The sequence below is a fragment of the Phacochoerus africanus genome, chromosome 10 (assembly GCF_016906955.1).
Source record: "Phacochoerus africanus isolate WHEZ1 chromosome 10, ROS_Pafr_v1, whole genome shotgun sequence".
In the NCBI taxonomy this organism is placed as follows: domain Eukaryota; kingdom Metazoa; phylum Chordata; class Mammalia; order Artiodactyla; family Suidae; genus Phacochoerus; species Phacochoerus africanus.
In genome coordinates this window covers 89,546,338-89,570,920 of record NC_062553.1, presented here as the reverse complement: position 1 = coordinate 89,570,920, position 24,583 = coordinate 89,546,338, and positions in this window count along the sequence as shown.

Sequence of the window (24,583 nt, the reverse complement as noted above, 5' to 3'; positions counted from 1 at the left end):
TTATTTTGAGTTATTTATCTTTTCCTTCTTAATTTGTAGGCTCTCTCCATCCATTAGGAATATTAAAGTTTTATCTATATATAATAGGAAAATATATTTTCCAGTTTGACATCTTATTTTTATTTTTGTGTACTAAAGGTATTTATTCCCATGCAAATGTCTTTTTTATACTCCACATTGCCAATTTTCTCCATATTTTCTTTAGTTTTTCAAGTAGGACAAAAGTTATGGTTAGAAAAATCTTCCCTACTTCTAGGCTACAAACCACTTTACCATTATTTTTTTTTAATACTTCTATATTTACTTTTGTCTTTTTAGGGACATACCTGTAACATATGGAAGTTCCCCTACTAGGGGTCCAATTAGAGCTGCAGCTGCCAGCCACAGCCACAGCCAGGCCAGATCTGAGCCACATCTACGACCTATACCACATTATACTTATACATGCACAAACACACAGGAATCCTCCAAAACTCAATGAAGCTGATAGTATTTTCAGAAGGTATATTTTAAACTCAGACAAACCTTTTAAAAGGTTATTTCATCTACAATGCAAGGTAATGCAACAGGATTCCACCATGTTGGCTATATTTTAATTTTTCCTTCTTTAATCTCAAGAATTATAGAAGAGAAATACAATGAAAGCCATTCACATAAAAACATTCCAGCGAGTATTTCTAGACTTATACTATATTTTCATAGACTTTTAGGGTAAAAAGTAAAAATCAAAATTACTTTAACTGTATGATGAAAAGTGCAAAACTTGAGTATTTCTCATCTCATCTCTGCGATTGTATGAAATCCATATACACACCATGCTATTTTATCTTTAATGTGAATTTAATAAGAATACAGAGTTTTCCTGAAGTACTGTGAGGAATAATTAATAGAAATGACTCCCTAAAGATTACCAATGTGGCCTAGGTTCCCAGCTAAAGTTACATGAACACTGCTATGAAGGAATGAACATAAATCTATCATACTAATTTTATACTGGACAACATAGCCATCTGGGAAGTTGCAGGAGATTTATTACTCAAGTGCTGCTGTTGTATGTAGTTCTCTCTGCGTTTTTCACATCTCAGTAGTTTTGTCTGGTAAGCTGTCTTAACCATAATTTTTCATCCATTATCATGAACAAATTTCTAAGTTATGACCTAAGTCATTTGCATTGGCCATTTATTACATCATTCACTCGTTACGAACAAATTTTTATTGCTTTGAAATTTGTTGTAACAAAAATGTATTTAATAATTTAAGCCCTAAGTATTTTACTCATATTCTTTCAATAATCTGCTCAATTTCCCTGTTTGTATATTATTATACTTTGTGTTTTCCTGGTTTCAGAGTTGACAGATAAATTTATGAAAATGACATGCTTAATGAATGTTCTTGATAAAATGGAACTTTAACTCCCCTTAAGATTTCACTTTCTAAAAATTATGCAATAACATTAGAGTGTTTTAGTTATAGTTACAGTTTTTACACTTTATTTTTCTCATTGTGCAAAGAGGTATATACCCAGAAAAAAAAAGTCTTTAAGGTGTATCCTTTGCTCATTGATTCCTTTTATTGTATCACTACTGCTGAAAGAGACTGATTTAGGGTAAATCTAGGAAACAGTATGTAGCTGGCAGAGATGGCTGCTAATTTTATTGAAAAAAATGTATTAGGCATTTTACTCTTGTTTATAAAACACACATTTTCATATATTGTGTCTTTTTACAATTTATACTAATATGTTCAAAAGTTTCTGCTAATAATCATAGAGAAAAAAACAATTTTAAAAGAGTTTGAACATTTTTAAAAACTTCTATTAAAACATAAGACAATTTGTGGAGTGACCAATGGATGTATCTACACACATGATATCCTATATTTCATTATTTGTTTCCTGTGTAATGACTAGAAAGATAAAATTCCTCTCTCCTACAATCATGAAGAAAAGATCGTCTGTGTGTTGGTAAGGAAAATAATATAGTCTGTGTCTTGGGAAAGGGATTAGGATGCTTGAATTAAGAGGGAAAGATAAGTATATGGAAGTCTTTGAAACCTGAATTGTGGTTGGGTAAATTGGAAGACATCACTTCACATGTCACCAAGGACTGACTCAATAACTTATTGCATTACTTTCTCCCAGATAGGACTAGACTTTGTGGAACGAAGATAAATACACGATAATTCCTAATTCCGAGGAACTATCTGAGAATTCTTACACCCAAACCTCAGAATAGATCAGCTGAGCATCATAACAAATATATACATAGAGAACTACAAATAAGAGAGATTTTTATGTTGATGTGGAAGGAATTCAGGAAAAACTTTGGATAAACTTCAAATGACCTTGAAAGATGAATGATTCTGGCAGAGAAAAGACATTTCAGGTGGAAGGCTTGGCATGAAAATGAACAGAAGATATTGTTGAGAAAGAAATTTGGTCATAGGTATCTAATATGGAAGAAACCTGAATAACGAATGTGGATATACTTCTGGGGAAACTGTGCATTTCATCTTATTTTCTGAATTAAATTTTAAAATTTTAAAGTTACAAAAAGCTTACTATGAAATGTGGGTGCCTTTCTTTTATATCCCAAATCACACAAGATTCCTATATATCATGCTCACAAGCATATACATCATCAATTCCTGTTCTAACATTCATGCAAACAGCTGCATAAGATATGTTATTCTCCTTCATGATTTTAAACATGTTATCTCTCTGGGATTGCTCCTTATTAGTTACATTCTTCTGAAATTTATGCAAATTGAAAGTTGACTAGTTTTAGCAAAGTAATAAGAGTTACAGTCTGATTGCAAGGATCTGTAGGCTGAAATTTTCACCAGAAAGTGGAAGCATCTTATGTGGATTACTGTCAACCAGTGGTGGTGAAAGGGAGGGGCAAAATTAGATAATTGCTCAAAGAGCTATTTTAGAAAATGGCAAATATAATGAAACTAAACCAGCTTTTGCGGTTTAGGATTCTATTCAATTCTAGATTCTAACACTTATTAAGTCTACAACTTTAGGATAATTACCTTTCTTGAGTTTCAGTTACCACATTTGTACAATGGAGAATAATATTAATTCACAGAACCTTTGTAATGTTTAAGCGAATGTTTAGTTCCTGGCTAATAACAAGCATTTTATGGTATTTCATTATTATTTACTAATCATCCATCATTTTAAAACAAAAGCCTATGTTATTAATGTCTCTTAATTATATATATACTATACTTGTTATCAGCATTTAATATTTTAACATATTTAATAATTTATTTAATATCTTGAGTTGTATAAAGGAAAATTCAGTGATTTCTGGTTTCATTTGAGTGATGTTAGCTATTGGAACAAGCAAACTCCAATATATCAGTGGCTTCATACAATAGTTTATTTTTAATTTACGAAATAGCCCAGTACAGCCCAATGTTCCTGGTTACTAAGTAGCTTCCTTCCACACAGTAACTCAGAGACTCAGGTCTTTAATATTTTCTAGGGCTTCAAGTCCTCTGCTAAGTGACAGTAGAAAATATAGGCTGCAGAAAAGTCCTATCTGCTCCTTAAATGCCCTCTTTAGAAAAGTTTATTCATTATTTCTGTTCATATTTCACATGGTTACAGATGCACATGAGAAGCCCAGCTGCCTTTCAATGACACTCTGCACCCTCCTGGAAGGAGGACCATAAAAATCATCAATAGCTATAGGTATTTCAATCACAGTAGTTCAACAATGTCATTCACAAACAAAGGAACTTAATACCCAGCAATTGTTGGTCTGAAAGAGATACTTAGCATTTCCTTGTAGTGTTACCTTGATCTAATATTTGATAATGAAATGGGTAGAATTTCCTTAAACTTCACAGGTGAAAGGAAAAAAATGTTAGATTATTGTAACTTGGCCAATAATAATGTTGGTCAATATATTTATGTTTAATTATAGGGTACGGAGTTTCATTTTTACTTTTTAAAAATAATTATTTAGTATTAAAGAATTATCATAAAATAAGTCATTGTTAAGGAGATCTATGACTTTTTGCCGAGTTTTCATTTAGGAATTTAGCACCTCAGCTGCATACATCATGATAATGAAAAAGCATTATTCTTTTTTATGCTGCCTGCAGAATAAACAGAAAAATGAGAACTGCCTGTGCTGCATGAGCTACAGTGTAATTGTGCACAATACAATCTAAAAGGAGGATGCTTAACATTTTCAAGCTGTATTTTCAAAATTTGTTCCTAAGTTCTCCATTAATCAGCATATTTTTCTAAGTATACATCTGAAGGCCTTTGCCTCTTTGCATTTACACTCCTGAGGCAGTAGGAAAATTATGCTCTATACCTACAAAACATTGCTAAGTTATTCAAAGAAGATACTACGAAGCTATTTAAAGAGGATACTATGGTATAGGAAAAAAATCTCTTAGGCAGATGTGTCAATCATTTGTATCATCACTATATCTACTGGGTTATCAACATGAAATTGTTTTTAAATCCTGACTGAAAAAAAATGAAAGAATACTGTATTGTATGAACTGAAATATTTATTCATTCAACCACTAACTGAGCACCTACTCCATTTCAGACATGTTTTTGGAGATTAGGGTTACAACAAGGGAACAAAATACATGAGTTCCCCACTTGCCCATCTTTCTTTTATTTTATAAAACTGGAACTCTTTAAGTAACAAATTAAAGAATACTATACATAATCAGACAACTTTCTTTGAGGAATGAATCCACTTGGGTTACCTACTTTGAACATCAGAACTTTCATCAGGAGTAAAGACACAGATAGACAACATTAATTACAATAGCCACCAATACCAACAGAGAGATTCCACTAAATGGTGAGGGCCAGCCCTCTTATACAAGGACAGAACCAGCAGAGGGAGATGAAGCATGTTTGTGAGACTAGCTCTAAGAAAGTATCCTTGGACATACGTATTCCAGCTTCCGGAAATACTTGTGGACTTTTAAAAACATCTTATAGAACATTATGAACGTTTTGGTAATGAGAATTAACGAGTTGTTAAACATATAATTTTTAAATTATTTTTTCTTTGTAGAAATTTCTTTGATATATTGTGGGTAAGGTATGTAGAAGAGAGGTGGTGCCAGGTTTCTGGTGAAGAGTGTAGTCAAGACATGTGTTACCTCCTATAAAGTAATCTTGACTTTTGGAGTACAAGACTATCTTTAAAATATAGTTGAAAAGTCAAAATATAGAAGAATGACAGAAAATATCAAATTGGTTTAAATATCTTTTTTACAGACAAGGAGTCCTCATTTAAATAGTAAATTTAAATGTATAATAACATAAAAGAGTAACACTAAATTATAGAACTTATATATTTCAATGTAGTACAGCCAGTGGCTGTCTTGTGCAAAAAAAAATATACATAACCTGCAAATTTTAAGTTTGATATATGTTACTAAATACAGAAAACAAATGGTTAAGTTCAGTATGCTGCATCTATTAGAATGATCTCCATTGATAAAAACTCAAAATATTGCATTAATGACCCATTATTCCTTAATTTCACATTTGAAAGCATAAACAGAAAAAAAAAAAAACTAATCATATGAGAACATGCATTTTCAGAAACATGTAACCATCTGGAGTACCTTAAGCACCAGAAGCCAATATTTGTGCTTTGTTTCAATACAGGCCTTTCAATGACACTCTCTCCAGACAAGCAGGGAGCCAAGAAAAGAAATTAGTGGCCATTCAAGGACATGGCTCAAAGACAATCCTATTCTATTAGTTTATATGGAGCTTTTCTTAAAGCTGTGATAAATTTACCCCAAATGTGGTTTGTCCAAAACCAACATCTATTCAGACCATAAAATGGAGAAAAAAAAAAACAAGCTGTGGTTCATTTAAATAGCCTTTTTAATGTCAGAGAATGTTTAGCTGAAGAAAGGCATTGCCTTTATTGCTAGCTTATGCTGAATGAATAATTCAGAATGAAAGCAGTTGCAGCATAATAATAAAATTACACAAATCAAAGGGTAGATGCTCAAGCCAAATATCTGCCAAAAAAAAAAAAATCACAATTCCTACTCTTCTGTTTACTTAGATGGTTATTTTGTTTGTGCAGATGTTCCAAAAACTATCATTACACATGTTTCTTTGTGATATTTATAACCTATTCGAAATGCGTGCACTAAGAAATTTTACTCCTCTCTTCAACACATCCTTAAGCCTGATTTGTTTCTTGTTGTCCAGAAGAATATATACATTAGTGACAAGGAAAAGTTCAAAGTAAATGACCATTTGAGACAGAATAGAGAGTGAGAAGAAGGGAGGGAACTGATAATTATCAGATGCTTCCTTCCAGTGAGGTGGCAGGTGGCTTACTATTTCAATTTATTTTTTCCTTACAACAGCTTCCTGAATTATAGTAATTATGATTTTTTAGATAAAGATACCTTACTGTATTATTTTTTTATTTTCTAAGATCACAAGACTATAAGAGGTGAAATCACATTTGAAAAGTCTGACACAAATCTTCTGCTCTTTCCCAAAGATAAGAGAACAACCTGAACATTTTAAGTCATCACTGAAGCACAAGTGGCCTTAAGACAAAATATTTTTTCAAATATAGAAATTATTAAGTTTTTAGTCCCAGAGTTTAAAAACAGGATGGCTAGTACTTGGATGATTTAAATAAATTTAATTTTAAATGTCTTTGACTTTAGGGGGTACATTTCAATGTGATTTTTCCTCTTGTTAAAGCAGAGTCACATTTTTATACATGGATTTCTGGACCTACTTGCAAAAGAAATCTTAGCCTGAAGCTCACTGCTTGGAAATGGGCCTCTCCTCTGATTAGATTCTCACACTAAAATCTACCACACATCAAATCGACTTAAGAATAAAAAGTCATATCTGTACAATTGCCTGAATAGCTTATTGATTCAGATTTTTTAAAATAGTGAGTTCAGCAAAATCAGGAGGGCAACAAAACCAATCAATTCAGCCCAAATGGTTCATTCCCTAGCTGCATGTAGTCACAAATAGAAGGGAGGGCTATCTCCATAAACACAAGGCTGCACATTGTCACTCGCTGTGTGCATTACCTATTTCCTTACAGAGGAGGAAATCAATGCTGCTATGCTTTGCCCAGCATTGCTTGAAATATTCATAGAAATTTAATTTTAGAGCAGGTCAATTTTGATGTATAAATTTTTATATGCTATTTACATATATAAATTATTACAGTGTGCTGCATAAAATAATCATTAGTAATAAAATGTCATTTTAGTCATTACTGGTTTTAAAAATATACCAAGTCCTATACTGTGGCTTTCTTCTCATGAGTCTGTAGCAAGGCAAATAATTGTATTGAATTATTAAAGCTTTCGTGTAAAAGAGTATATTAGAGTTCACCAAAGCCAACATTCACATGGGTGCATTAAAAAAAGAATTATCTTAGAAATTATTTCTATTATATATTTTTTTAATTTCCTAATGGATAACCCAGGTAGGAAGGTATGATTCTACCTATGTAGCAAACAGATCCTTTTTTTTTAATATTTTATTTTTTAAATTTTTTGTCTTTTTTTTTTTTTTGTCTTTTCCAGGGTCACACCCGCAGCATATGGAGGTTCCCACACTAGGGGTCTAATCGGAGCTGTAGCCGCTGGCCTATCTGGAGCCACAGCAATGCGAGATCCAAGCCATGTCTGCTACCTACACCACAGCTCACAGCAATGCTGGATCCTTAACCCACTGAGCGAGGCCAGGGATTGAACCCACAACCCCATGGTTCCTAGTCAGATTCATTAACCACTGAATCCTAGTTGGGTTCATTAACCACTGAAATGAAAACAGATTCTTTGATTGACTTTTGAAATCTTTTCCTCAGACCTAAACTTTTTAGACCTGTATTTTCCATGAAAGAGGTCTATATCATCATTTACATGTTAAAATACACTTGATTTGCTAAAAGTTACCATTGGGGAACTCATTGGAGTTGGAAAATTACCATATTTTCGACCCAATAAGCAAAATATTGACACAAGCCATTTCCATTATTTCATTACAGAGATTACTACGGTTTTATACAGAAGATCATAACAGTAGGGGATCATTATTTAGAACCTTAGCCATCTGAGTGTCAAAAAAAAAGCTAGAAAATAGGGGTTATTTAACGTGCATTTAATATATGACTTCACTATAGCTAAAAATAAAACTAGACAAAATCATAATTACTATATCTTCAAAAAACCTCAAGCAATTATTACCCAGATAGTTAACAGTTAGCAGAAGACAGAAAAGACTCTCTGGCAGCTAATATGCATTTTTTCAAACCTTTGTTGTCGAAAATTTGTCTATTTATCAATAATATATAGCCTATTTGTCTGATTATGTTACTGACATTAAAAATAGTTATCCCTTTAATTAATATATATTTTATATTACATTTGATGAATTTGCATCTACTACATCAAAATTTTTAAAGAAAGTCATTATATAACATTTTATATATCCTTGCCATTTGAAAATTCATAGAAAATGAAGACTTGATGCTCTAAATTTGAGATGTGGTTGCCATGACAACCAAGAGGCACACTACTGTGTAATACTATTCAAATGGTATTTGAATATCTGAAAGAATCTACTACATTATATATTATTCTTTCTCTGGATTTAAATAATAATAATGTAGTCCTTTATTTTGTTTTAAAATAGGTGCATCTGTTATAATTTTAGCCCTGGGGGTGCTTTAAGAAAAAGTATTTAGATATGTAACAAATGAATCATTATAAGCCATTTCAAGGTTTTTCTGAAATTTCTGATTTGTATGTATGCCACGATAAAGCATTTTTCTTTATAAAATAAAAATGTAAATAAATAAGATTCAGTGATTTAAATGGTTCTGTGATATGATATTCACCCTAGTGTTTACAATGTACATATCTAAACCTAATTTCTCCTCAAATTTTTATGATCACACGTCCATCTATGCTTTGTTGTCTTCACTAGAGTCCTCATAAGCACTTCAACTGGTTCCAAACAACATATTAGCTTTCCTTAAAACTGCCTCCTTGCGTATTCCTTAAATTTTGCTACTGTCAACACTATTTCCCAGTCACTCATGCTTACAGATCTGAGTCATATTTGACTTTTTCTTCTCCTTTCATCATAACTTAATTATTGACTAATCGTATTGAGTGTATCAGGAAAATAATAATTTGATTTTCTTTCAATATCAATATTGGCTCAATATTTATTTTGTACTGTCAGAAGAAAAGTTAATTTTATATTAAAATAACATTTTCTGGAGTTCCTGTCATGGCTCAGTGATTAACAAACTTGACTAAAATCCATGAGGATGTGGGTTTGATACCTGGCCTTGCTCAGTGGGTTAAGGATCTGGCGCTGCCATGAGTTGTAGTGTAGGTCGCAGATGCAGCATGGATCTTGCTTTGCTGTGGCTCTGGTGTAGCCAGCAGCTGTAGCTCCGATTGGACCCCTAGTCTGGGAACCTCCATATGCACTGGGTGCAGTCCTAAAAAAAAAAAAAAAAAAAAAAAAAAGACAAAAAATAAAATATATATACATATATTTCCTAAAGCAGGACTTACTGTAGTAACATTAGAATAGGGAGATGGAGGAGTGGAACCAGTCAGAAGAACAGGTGACAAGACAGCAAGGATGGAAAAGCATCCATATTACACTGACTGGTTTTATTCAGTGGTTATGAACAAACCAAGAGTGATTTTTCAGAGGAGAAATTAATAAAGAAAATTTTGGAGAAAGTAATTTTTGTAGAAATATGAAGAAAGAATTTAAGGACAGATTATTGGCAGAATACCAGATAGAAATCTCCTACTATAACTCAGGAAATAGACTATTCGGATATGAAAAACGGTATTAATAGTGGGATTTTCAAAGATTTAATGAATTGAAAACTTGTCTTCATGAGCTTTAAAGCAAGAAGACACAATGACTGCTTATAGAAAAGGGAGGGAGTAATATTGTAGAAGGATCTTGAAAGACACTATTTTGATAGAGAAATGGGGGAAATGGAGTTCTTGGTACAGAAAGGAGAAACACATAAATAAAAGAAGTGAATGAGCAGTGTATCACTTGATTATGGACCATGAGGTTATTTTTACAAATGAAAAAACCCAGAAAAATAGGCAAACTTGAAAAACAAGCTTAATATCTTTATTAAAAAGTAAAATCTTGAGATTTTTTTTAGAAGAATCAATTGTGAAATATCACTCTTCTTTAGGATTATGAGTTCTTTTAATATAACACAATTTTATTTAATGAGTAACCAAAAATTTATTTTTATTAGGCAATTTTGATATACTAATTTGAAACTTTACTTGCTATATTCATATTAAAAAAGAACTGAACAAAATGTATTTTATTTATGGGATAATTTTAATAACCACAGATACTAAACACAACTACACAGATGAGATTTCAATATTTTTTTCAAGATGAAATGAAGAATAAAGAGGAAAGGGAATGGAAAAAGGCTGAATACCAACTGACCACAGAGGAGGGAGACGATGAGAAGCATAGCAATTCATACAGAAGAACTAGAGTAAGGCACAGGAATTGAAGGCAGTAGCTAAGGGAACAAGTGGAGGAAAAGCTAGATAATGAAAAAAGGATTGGTCAAAATTGTGTGACAGGACTATTTAAATAGGTCATTTTCTCCATTGCATTTCTCTAGGTAATATCTCTTCTCCACTTTAGGAAATTTATTCTGTATAGTCAACAAATTAGAAAGGCTCCAGCCTAACATACTCAATCAGATTCTTTGAAGTATGGAATCCAAGAATCTGTTTTCTTAAAAAATATTTAATGTGTGTGATTTTTTTGCTTTATACAACAAATATGTTATTTTCATATTTCAAAAATCATACATAGGCAACTGTTATATTTATCTCTTTCTATCATGCTAAACAAAAGGAATAAATAAGACCCTAAAATGATAGGAACACCTTCACTTAAAAAAAAAAAAATTGTTATAGCTGATTCACAATGTTGCCAATTTTTGCTGTACAGAAAAGTGACCCAGTTATACATACATATATATTATTTTTCTTATATTCTATCATGTTCCATCACAAGTGACTAGATAGAGTTCCCTGTACTATACAGCAGGATCTCATTGTTTATTCACTCCAAATGCAATAGTTTGTACCTGTTAACCCCAAACTCCCCGTCCATCCCACTCCTTCCACCTCCTCCTTGGCAACCACAAGTCCATTCTCCAAGTCCATGAGACTGTTTCTGTTCTATATATAGGTCCATTTGCACCATGTTTTAGATTCCACATATGTGGTATCATATGATATTTGTCTTTCTCTTTCTGACTTACTTCACTTAGTATGAGAGTTCCATCCATGTTGTTGCAAATGGCATTATTTTGTTCTTTTTATGGCTGAGTAGTATTCCACTGCATAGACGTACCACATCTTCTAAATCCATTCATCTCTCAATGGACATTTAAGTACCTTCACTTTTTAATCAAAATATTTTGTTTCAGAATGTTCTAAATTTTCAATCAGGAATCAGCTAATTCATAAGCCTATTATTTTAGAAAATGATTGTGTTCCTCCAACATTCTTCTAGTGTTCATATTTGCCTTCGTCTCTAGATACACTCAATGTTAAGACAGTAAAAAATGCCTATTTATTTCTATAAGCTTCCAAGGCATCTCCCAGCTCAATGCCATTGTGATTTTTTTTTTCTTTCCTTTGAACCTGTGGTTCTGTCTGCAATGCTCTCATCCCAAATTTCTCAGTGACTTCTACTTTCCCTCAATTCAGGTATTTGTTCATCAAAATTCATCTCAACATAGAGAACTTTCTGGACCAACTTACAGAATAACTCCTCAAGAGTGGAGGATGGGGGAAGTACTAACCTAAGCAATTTTAGAATAGAGTGGGATTCGTAATACTAAAGAAAAAGGAACTGTACATAAACACTATACACTACTTGGTCAAGTTTTTTCACAAGGGGGTAGATGTTAATTCTTGTGAAATTACTATACACTTACACTGGGACTGAACAAATAAATGAATAAATAGCAGGGGAAAGCAATGATATTTTTCACTGCTGAAGAGGGAGGTTGAAGATTTATGTGTATAAATGGATTGGTATACATACATATATTCCCAAGCTCTGTTTGCTAAAGGAATCTAGAAGGCATGGCATTCCAGTAGCAACAAATGCACCTAGTGCTCAGATCTCAGTTTCTATAACCTTTTCCAATAAAAGGTATCAAGACTTCTTAGAGAAATGGCCAATTCAATGGCTAGACCAGAGCATATAAAAGATTAGCCTGGAACACCCTGTAGTGTCAGAAAGTAAGAAAGTGTTCTTTTAAAAAATAATAAAATTAAAGGCTGATGATCAATATATCAAGGAATGCAGAAAACAACTAACTGATCTCCCAATGGTCAAATCTGAAACAATTTTGGCAAGAAAACAATGCAATATTATATTATAAGCCATAGTATAAAATAAATATTCATAAGTCCATACTGAAATAAATGATAATTTTTAAATTGAGAATAGACAGATCTGCCATGCAGAAAAATTACAAATAATTTTTATAGATACCGTCTCTTTAAGGAGATACAGCAAAATTTCTACCCATTTATGTATGCACTGAATACAGCCATTTTCCTCCGAAAAGCAAGTATGGATAGAAAAAGGGTTAGCTTACAATGGAGAAACCTTAGTCAGGTTATCAAGGTTATTATCCTCAGTGATCAGCCATGCTAAAAGAATGTGCTCTTGATATGACATGATAAGGACATTTTACATCTGTGATCTTCTTCCCAAGAAGACACATCCTTAATTTAAGTAGGAGGAAAACATCAGACAAGTCAAATTAAGGGACATTTGACCAAAGAGCTAAACTGTACTCCTCAAAACTTTTATTATCATTAAAAACAAGGAAAATCCCAAGAACTGTCATGATCTAGAGATTAAGAATACTTGATGACTAAATATAATGTGGTATCCTGGAACAGAAAAAAAGACTAAGGACAGGTAAAATCTAAAAAAAAATAAAGTATTGGTTTTAATCAACATGTCCAATATTGGTTAATTATACAGAAAGTGTATCATACCAATATAAACTATTGCCAACAGAATAAACTGCCTGTGTAGTGTAAGAGTATATTTATGCAAATTTTCTCTTTTTTTTTTTCTTTTTTGGCTGCACTCATGGCATATAGAAGTTCCCGGGTCAGGGATCGAACCCACACCTCAGCAGCAACCTGAGCTGCTACAGACAATGCCTGTTGCTTAACTCTCTGTTTCACAGCAGGAACTCCCAAATTTTAACTGCTCTAATTATATTAAACTAAAAAGTACAGAGGTACCTCAGAAAACTAAATATAGAACTACCACATGACCCAGCAATCCCACTCCTAGGCATATATCTGGACAAAGTTTCATCGAAAAAGATACATGCACCCCTCTATTCACAAGAGCACTATTCACAACCTAAATGCCCATCAGCAGATGAATTGATTAAGATGTGATACACATAGAGTACTACTTAGCCATTAAAAAGAACAAAATGATGCCATTTGTAGCAACATGGATGAAATTAAAGACTCTCATACTAAGTGAAATAAGAAAGAGAAAGATAAATATCATATGATATTTTCTGTAGTGGCTGCATTTTATATTCCCACCCGCAATGCACATATATATATCTAAAACATGATTCATCAAATGAACCTATCTATAGAACAGAAACAGTCTCATGGACTTGGAGAAAAGACTTGTGGTTACCAAAGGGGAGGCGGAGAGAGTGGGATGGACAGGGAGTTGGGGGATAGTAGATGCAAACCATTGCATTTGGAGTGGATAAGCAATGAGATCCTGCTGCATAGCACAGGGAACTCTACCTAGTCACTTGTGATGAAACATGATGGAGGATAATGTGAGAAAAAGAGTGTGTGTGTATACACACACATATATGGCTGGGTCACTTTGCTATACAGAAGAAATTGACAGAACATTATAAATCAACTATAACAGAAAAAAAATAAAAAATATATAAATAAATGTGTTAAACTATATAAGAATAAAATAAAATATCTCCTCAACCTGCATTTCTAACCCCACACAAGCTTTCTGAATTGATTTTTTGCTGTGTAAGATGTACATAACATGAAGTTTAACCATTTTAGCTATTTTTAAGTATATAGTTCAGTAGTGTTAAGTACACTTACATTGCTGTGCAACCATCACCCATTCATCTCCAGAACTTTTTTCATTATTCCAAGTTGAAACCATACTCATTAAACAGCAACATCCTATTCCTTCCTTCTCCTCACCTTCTGGTAACTGTTACTACATTTTGTCTCCATGAGTTTGACAATTCTAGGTACCTCATATAAGTGGAACCATACAATGTGTGTCTATGTATGGCTTTATTTCACTTAGCATAATTTCTTTAAAGTTCATCCATATTATAGTAAAATCAGAATTTCATTATTTTATGTCTAAATAAAATTCTACATTTTATTTATCTGTTGATGAGAATTTAAGATGCTTCTACCTGTGGCTACCGTGCAAAATGCCACTGCAAATGTTGGTGTAGAAATATGTGTTCAAGTCCCTGAATTCAATTCTTTGAGGTATATACCCAGTGTGCAACGAATGACTCATACAGTAATTCTATATTAACATTTTGAGGAACTTCCATACTCTTTTCTGTAGTGGCTGCATTTTATATTCCCACCAGCAATGCACAAAGAATTCCAATTGTTCCACATACCTGTCAACCTTTTTATTTTCTGTCCTTTTGTTTGTTTTGATTGTCATCCTAATGAGTGTGAAGTGGTATCTCATTACTATTCTGGTATCTCACTGCAGTTCTGATTTGCATTTCCCTACTGTTTAGTAATGATGAACATCTTTCCATGTGCTCTTTGGCTATGTGTCCATCTTCTTTGGAGAAATGCCTGTAAGCAAGTTCTTTGTCCATTTTTTAATTGGATTGTTTGCTCTTTGGTATTGAGTTGTTGAACTTCTTATATAGTCTGATAGCCCACACATACTTATTTTTTCTTAGAACTAATTAACTCATATAATGTAAGTTGTGTTATAATTTAATTATATAATTTAACCATATATTATGTATTTTTAATTTGGTCATTTCTATTTTCTGTCACATTTTTATTTCCTGTTATATTTATTTTAAATGTAAACTCCTTTAAGATAATGAATTTGATTGAAAGAATTAATGACTAAACAAAAGCTTAGAAAATACTAGGTTTTCAACAAACTTTGCATCACATGTATCTTTTAACGTTTTTCTTTTGACATGCAGTACCATCTTCTTCTTTGCTTTGATTTTGCAATGCTTTCACTTCACAAAGCAGAGGAAAGGAGCCATATTCTCACTGCTGAAGAAGGGATTACATGTTTTTCTTAAGGATAAAACATTTATCGTGTTAATTTAGAATTTCACTTTTATTAGTACTTTTCTCAAATTACACACTATAAAGTTATAATTTGGTAAAAAGAATGTGCAAAGATTTACTATCACCAAGTTTCACAGTGCTTTTTTTTTTTTGAACTCTTCAATCTAATATTCAAAATAAAAACAAGTCCATTTTCAAACATTTAGATAAATGAAATCAGTCCTGAACCTAACTGAAATCTTGCAAAATAAAATCCCCTGAATTCAAATTCAGGCTAAAATAAACTGTAGAGTTTCTTGCAAATCACATAAATAAAACTCTAAAAAACTCCCTGAAATATTAATGTTAATTATTTCTTTAAAAATTGTTTGATTCATGATACATGGAGCTATTTTAATGTGAAGATATATTTAATAGTAAGTGAATATGTGATTTTTCATCTGTTTTTGTCATTTTTCCAATATTATGTGTTTGGAATTTGTGAGGAGCCTGAGATATCCAATGTAAATTAGTGTTACTGCATAATGCAGGTTCCGTCAGAATAAAAAAATTAGACTTAAGAGGGGGTCTTAATTTCTTGTTTATCTTCTCATTTAATGCATTTTCCTCTAATAGAAGTTAGAATATATTAAAAGCTAAGGTGTGTCAGATAAGTCAGATTATGGGAATCAAAGTCTATTCTAATCTTACAACACATGTTCTATTGAAACTGGAAAGTCTAAACTGAAGTTTTCCAGATTTCCTTTCAACCTGAGTTCTCATGGGACCACTTATAGAAAATGACCACAAAAAATAAAATGGAATTAAAGAGATTAAATCATGTGGTGGAAATTAAAATTCTCTGATAAATCCCTTTAAAGCAGATATTGTGATTGATGACTAAAATCCTGATCTACAAAAAAAGACAGACTCCTAAAACTCTGTCTTTTCTGCTATATGGCATTAACTATAATTTACTATTATTTATTAATTTATTTGCCTTTGTCCTTAAATAAACGGTATACTCTCCCTTACTCACAAGTGTGTCCCTAATCCCTTGTGCAATTTTTGAATATGTAAGGTTTTCATTAGGTGGCATGAATAAACGATTGATGAAATGGATAAAGTAAGTGATCGGTAGTACTATAAAAAGTAAGTAAAGAGAATATAATTATATAAATAATTAGATAAGGTCCGTGACTGAGGGGAAACATCTTCTCTGCAATTTATTTTCTTTATGAAAAAAGTAGGTTAATAATATTTTTACCTCATATGTTATTATAAGAATTAAATGAAATAATGCCTTTAAATCAATCCTCAGGGCATCTGTTATATAGTTCAATATATAAATGTCAGTTTTGTTATGGTATGCAACTTTGAAGAGATTAGAATTTTTGATGGATGTTAACCTGCAGAAGCACAGAACAAAGGCATGTTAATCAAATACACAAATCATGAAAATTATGACCTTAGTTATTATGATAAAAATTTCTGCTATTTTTACAGGAAAATGTCCAACCAAATGTAAGAGCTTATAAATTTTATATACATATAAAGTGAAAGCAGATATATATACACACACATCCTTATAAATCTCTCATTTTATAACTTTTCAAAACTTAGCACATTTCATTATTATAAGAATATAATTGAAAATTATTTCACTTGTTCATGTTATGGATAAAACTGCAATTCTATAACAATACGTATATTTACATGGCATGCCACACAAAGAACCCTTCTAATTTTGTGCATCAGGATTGTAGCATGTAAGCATTTAATTCTGATTCTGGTGTATGTAATATATACCAGCATGAATATGCTTTTTTTTTGTTTCAGCTAATGAAATGCACATTATTTCCCTAAAATTTTAACAAATCTGCAAACTAGTATCAGTTTTGCCTCATTAGGACTTAATGTAACAAATATGTCTTAAGTCATGTTACTGCACTGTGATAATTATCATTTTATTAAAACTATTTCTGACATTACTTTGGATATCTAAACATGATATTTATTTTATTGAAAAGGCATCCCCAAAGATAGAGTCATTTTCCTTAGGCATTCTATATGTACTAATTACTTAAAACCTAACATCTTTGGATAAAAATTGTTGTGATCAGTAAATTAAAATTATTCTATTCATAGCACAATATCATAGCAGTGGTAGGACTACTACTAATAAAAATAGTAGTAACTACTATATAAAAATTAACCACTATCTTCTAGAAATACTTCACATGTATTAATTTATTTAATCCTCATCACAACTCAAAATATTATCTCCAGGTCACAGTAAAAGAAACTAAGCGTTAAAATAGTTAAGTAAATGGCCTCAAATCACACAGGATTTTAAATACCTGCAGTATCAGCTTTAGAAAGTTCTCTAAATAAATTTTTATTGATTGTCAGGATGTCAGTAGATTTATATTTTGTTTCAAACTTTTAGAAATCTAGAGCAGCCATTACAACAGGAAATATCAATGTCATTTCTACATATTAAAAGACTGTTCTTTTAATGCGTAAGATTGGCAAAGATTCAAAATTTGAGATACACTGTTTTGGAAAAAGGAAACAAGTACAGTTTTGCATTGTCAATGAAGTGTAAGTTATTTACACTGAAATGGGTGGTAATCTTGCAATTTGACTTAACAATATTACTTTTTAGTACCACATTTCATTGATTCTAAGATGCACAAATTGATACCATGTTTCATTGATTCTAAGACATATTTTAACATCTCTAAAATCCAGGTGTGTTTTATAACTGATGAAATGTATTATTTTTATGGTGACGTCTTTCTCTGCATGATGCAAAAAATAATGACTTATCTTTCAAAAGTAAAGATCTGGTGAAATGTGTCATTCACCTATAAATGTATTCATCTAAAATCATGTACACAAATACAAGTTAGTATTATCATTGGTTTTAATGCCAGAATATTGCAAACTTTAACTCTAAAAATAATTGTGACATATATAACCCATGGAGCATTTTGCAGTCTTTAAAAAGAATAAGGCAGAACTATGCGAACTTTACGGAAATATTTTACATGTTAATATGTGGAAAAATAGTCTCCAAAGTATAATTATATAGCTTAACATGATTTCTATTTAGAAGAGCAAAATATTTTTGGTTATATTATTTCAGTTGTGACTATCCTTCGGAGATAATATTTTTTATTTCAACACTGGCCAATGTGGTATCAAATGATCTGAGATATATTTTATATCTATGGCTTTTATTGACATTCTCTCAGATCTATTCATATTTTTCTCTAGTATTAAAATTTATAATTTTTCACTTGGAAACAGTCCAATTGTGCTCAAAGAGTTGTTATATTATTAGAAATCCACTCTGTAGGATTGGGAAATACCTTGTGTTCTTTCAGAAAGTGAAAAATACAGAATGAGCATCAATAACTTCAAGACCAAGAAACTCAAGAATTAATCATGTAATATGATGTTAAAGCTAAATAGGCAACAGCAAGCTTCTAGAGGCAGAAGCCCAGGAGCAGAGTCTTTAATAGATTTTGATTCAGTCACTGGATTGCCTTCTACTTTCATTGTTTGTCTGGCAAGAACAAAAGAGCCTTTGTGTATACATCCTGGAGCTGTTTACTATCCTTTAAGAAGACAGAATCTTCTTTACAGACTTATCTGACCTTCATTGACACTTTATACTATGTGCTCCAGTGGACCATAAAAATGCACAGTTCATTGTAAAATGACCCTTCTGCTTCTTTAGAAGGTTTGTTTTATCCAGAGTTTTTTATGACTATCATGACTTTCCTCATGTCGGTACTTTCCTTTTTTTTCCTGCCTCTGGAGTGCCTTTGAAATAAGAATTTAGTGTCCTCAGGTATGTTTAAATTTTTATTATCTGCTTCCATCAAAGAATAGTAATGATCACCATGCTGAAGTTACTTATTTAGAAACCCAGAAGTATATATAATATTTAAAAGTTTAAGTTAAATCTAAGAAATCTTGCAGAAGTGACATAGCACAAATAGAAAACTATACTCAGAGGTGTTGAAATGAAAAAATGCAACGAAAATGTCACGCACTCCTCTGCTGTATTTAAGTGCAAGGGTTCCATAGAAAATGAAGTGCTGGCATTAACATCATCAATGTGTTTATTCTTGTGAAGAGCGAACACCTTAATGTCATCCTGAATAAATAATGTGGTTTGTGCTGAATTGATCTCTGAAGAAAGTACAAGAATATAGCTAGAGGGGCCTCATTTATTGTGGTGAATAAACGTGCATGCTTGTGTGGGGTGTCATATTTATATGCAGATGAACTACATACCTGGAATCTTAAAAATAAACCATAAGCAACTGACAAACTTTTCTCTGCACTTAGTACACTAGTATATAAATATACACTCATGAAAAATCATCCCTTAGAAACTAATATTTTGTAATTAGTGTACAAGAACACAGAATCTCACAGGATTCAAAAGAATTATACCATAAAGTTTTAACTATAACCTTTCTTTCATGTCTTATTTGTTGATGTATATATAAATTCTTCATTTTGCAGGAATGGTAGGAACAAACTGTATGATATTGACCTTTCCCCTTTAAATATTCTTAATGCCACTTCAGTGGAATGGCTCTGAAGGGACTAACCAGTCTGTCTTCAATGCAATTCAAAACACTCATCATCACATAGTGATGGAAGTTGAATACCCATGGAGTTTTCTCTACTGTAAATACTAATACTAAAACTAGAGACCTCTGGATAGACAGGCACCCAAATTATAAACAATCTGCAAATAATAAGACATGTCAGGTAGGCCCAAGGTCTATTGCTATTCATATTGAGAACTGGTTAAACCAATCTCCAGTATCTACATTTGAATTAGATGCTTAGATGTTATTAGCAAGATGTATTTTCTCCTTCTCTTGTTTCTACATATTTATTTATATCTGCTAATTTACATTATCAGCTGAAGAGTGCTTTGAGGACAGACAGGACTTGGACTCAATCCACAATGAAGCTGAATCATATCAACATTTTTTGAGGTGAACCTGATCTTATACCAGTTAAACATATTACAAAAGAGGGCTCTTTTCTGATGACTGAAATTCTACCAAGATTAGAGAATTTTAAGAGGACCAGTGATATGTTCAGCATGAAAACTAAATGTCATCCAGTCACTGAGTCACATATATTGGTGGTGTTGCTGGTAGTGCTCTTGGGCAAATACCTCTGTCTTTCCTTCTGTGTCAGTAACTGTGAATTGAAAGGAATTCATCATTTACGGCTGCAAGTTTTTAGACCCTACACAATTATGCTGAGGAATGCCTCATAACTAAGTGTAACACAGACCTACGGAGCTTTCACCCTCTTTCATTAAGCTAGTAATGATATTTATTAATATAATCACCTACAAAATTCACAGTTCCCTGACTTGCTAAAGGAGTTGCCAAGGGGGAGGACCAAGGGCTCCCAATTCTACCACATTACAGAGGAAGCATGGGGCAATTAGTACTCAGTGAGAGCAATAGTGTTTTGAGCTCATTGTCCCTTCAAGATTTTGTGGAAGAACTTGCCTTCCCATTGCAGTCAAAGTTGTCAGACAACAGCATACTCTCATTTGCAATAATTTAGAGATTTCCAAAAACTTAAAGGCAGAAGTTCCTGGTTAAGGCTGGCATCCCTATAGTCAAACACGTAGAGGATTGACGCATAGATATTTGTATTTTTTCTGTAGATGTAGCTTCTTCTACATCCATGGGCATGTGAAACTTGAAATTCAGAAACTACCCATAAATATAAATAATGATTAAAATACTCTAGTGGGGAATTTTTTCTCTATATCACAGGTGAAACTATTTTTTGTTTCTTAAATCTGAAACACCAGTGAACAAGATTTACAAGTAGGTTTTCTTTCTCGTATCTGAAAGCACTTTCATTGTTTGAACCTAGAGTTTGAATTTTAAGTTTATTTGAATGAAGACCAATTTCTGTTTCAATTTAAATACCACCCATCTTTCCCCTTTCTCCTCACCTCCCAAATATTGATTGAAGACCTTAATTTTTCTGTTAAAACTTCTGAACTGAATATAAGACTATGTTTATTAAGAAACGGTTGTCCATTTTTAATTGGGTTGTTAATTTTTTTTGCTGTTGAGTTGTATAAGTTGTTTGTATAATTTAGAGATTATTAAGTCCTCATCAGCTGCTTCGTTTGAAACTATTTTCTCCCATTCCACAGGTTGTCTTTTTTTTTTTTTATGGTTTCCATTGTTATGCAAAAGCATGTCAGTTTGATTAGGTCCCATTGCTTTATTTTTGGTTTTTTTTTTTTTTTTTTGCTATTTCTTTGGGCTGCTCCTGCGGCATATGGAGGGTCCCAGGCTAGGGATCGAATCAGAGCTGTAGCCACTGGCCTACGCCAGAGCCACAGCAACGCGGGATCCCAGCCGCATCTGCAACCTACACCACAGCTCACGGCAACGCTGGATCCTTAACCCACTGAGCAAGGGCAGGGACTGAACCTGCAACCTCAGGGTTCCTAGTCAGATTTGTTAACCACTGCGCCACGACGGGAACTCCTTATTTTTGCTTTTATTTCTATTGCCTTGGGGGACTGACCTAAGAAAAAGTTTGTATGGGTGATGTCACTGGAAAAATGGGCAAAAGACCTGAATAGACATTTCTCCAAAGAAGATATACAGATGGCCAAAAAACACATGAAAACATGGAAAAAAAAAAAAAAAGGAGTTCCCGATGTGGCACAGTGGTTAACGAATCCGACTAGGAACCATGAGGTTGCGGGTTTGATCCCTGACCTTGATCAGTGGGTTAAGGATCCAGCACTGCTGTGAGCTGTGGTGTAGTTCGCAGGTGCGGCTCAGATCCTGCGTTGCTGTGGCTCTGGCATAGGCTGGCAGCTACAGCTCCGATTAGACCCCTAGCCTGGGAACCTCCATATTCCGCAGAAGCCGCACAAGAAATGGCAAAAAGAAAAAAGAAAAAAAAAAATGCTCCACATCACTAGTGATTAGAAAATGCAAATCAAAACTACTATGAGATAACACCTCAAACCAGTCAGAATGGCCATCATTAACAAGTCAACAAATAAATGCTGGAGAGGGTGTGGAGAAAAGAGCACCCTCCTACACTGTTGGTGGGAATGTAAATTGGTACAACCTCTATGGAAAACAGTATGGAGGTACCTCAGAAAACTAAATATAGAACTACCACATGACCCAGCAATCCCACTCTTGGGCATATATCCAGACAAAACTTTCATTGAAAAAGATATGGAATCGTATGTTCACTGAAGCACTATTCACAATAGCCAAGACATGGAAACAACCTAAATGTCCATTGACAGATGAACAGATTAAGAAGATGTGGTATATATAGACAATAGAACATTACTGAGCCATAAAAAGAACAAAATAATGCCATTTGTAAAAAAAATAAATGGGACTAGAGACTCTCATACTAAGTGAAGTAAGTCAAAGAGAAAGACAAATATCACACATCACTTATATCTGGAATCTAATATATGGCACAAATGAAGCTTTCCACAGAAAAGAAACTCAGACTTGGAGAATAGACTTGTGGTTGCCAAAGGGGAGGGGGAGGGACTGGGAGTTTGGGGTTAACATGCAAACTATTGCATCTGGAGTGGACAAGCAGTGAGATCCTGCTGTATAGCATAGGGAACTATATTTAGTCAGTTGTGATGGAACATGACAGAGGATAAAAAGAATATATATATCTATACACATACACGCACACATGACTGGGTCACTACATACATATATATTATGTAATGCTGCTGAACAGTAGAAATTGACAGAATACTGGAAATCCACTATAGTAGAAAAAATAAAAATTATATAAACTTAAAAAAAGAAAAGGTTGGGAGTTCCCGTCATGGCGCACGAATCCAACTAGGAACCATGACATTGCAGGTTTGATCCAAGGCCTCGCTTAGTGGGTTAAGGATCTGGCGTTGCCGTGAGCTGGATGTAGGTTGCAGACGCGGCTCGGATCAGGTGTTGCTGTGGCTCTGGTGTAGGTCGGCAGCTGTAGCTCCAATTAGACCCCGAGCCCGTGAACCTCCATGTGCTGCAGGTGTGGCCCTAAAAAGCACGAAAAGACAAAGAAACGAAAAGGTTGATTATTGGCCTTTAAAATGCCATTGAAATGGGGCTATATTGGACATATATGCTACATATCAAGCTAGAGAGAGAATTTTAAAATGTCAATAAGAGAAAGACAGCATTAGAGATAGGACACAGCAAATCAGATATGAAGAGATCTAGGTGGGCAAGAGGAGCTGATACTAGACCACAGAATGGCACAAAACACCCCAAGTGAAGTAACTGAGGGAAAGAAGTACAATTTCACAAATGGTAAGATTCTAGTGTCAAAAATGAAGAAACTCTTAACAGAATTAGTAAGTAAACCTATGAAGATAATTTCTTTTAGAGATAAAATCATAAAGCATGATCATATATGGGCATACAGATGAACAGAAGAAGTATAAATTTAAAGGGGCAAATCACTGTGAATTAGAAATTATAATTAAAGTTTGCACATATTTATACATTAATCTACATATAAGCATTTATAAATAACTAGCATTTTATAATGACCATAATGCATTTTTAGGATATAATGAAGTTCTACACAGACTCTAATGAATATTAACTCTATTATCCAGATATAAGTAATATAAAATAAAGGTGACAAGAAACACTAGGAATTACTTTTATATCCAAAGAGTAGAGGAAGATTTTTCTACATATAAGATATTCATATAATTATAGGGTCACAACTTAGGAATTTAGTATGAAGATTCCTTTTACTCTAGCGCCAAAGAACTTGCCAGAAGTAGCAATGTAAAGTTCACACCAGTGAACACTGTCAAATTGCATTTTTAGCATCAAGTAATGAATTTTTAAAGTTTTTCCAGTTTCCAGTCACATGATCTTGTGACTATTAGCATTTGTTTAATTCCTAGTGAGCTTGAAAAGTTTCTCAAATGCATATTGGTCATTTGTATTTCACCTTATAATTATCTGTTACATATTTTTTCTTTTTAGGTTTTCATATTTATTTATGATAGCAGATAAATAATCATTAACATGGAGTTCCCGTCATGGCGCAGTGGTTAACAAATCTGACTAGGAACCATGAGGTTGCGGGT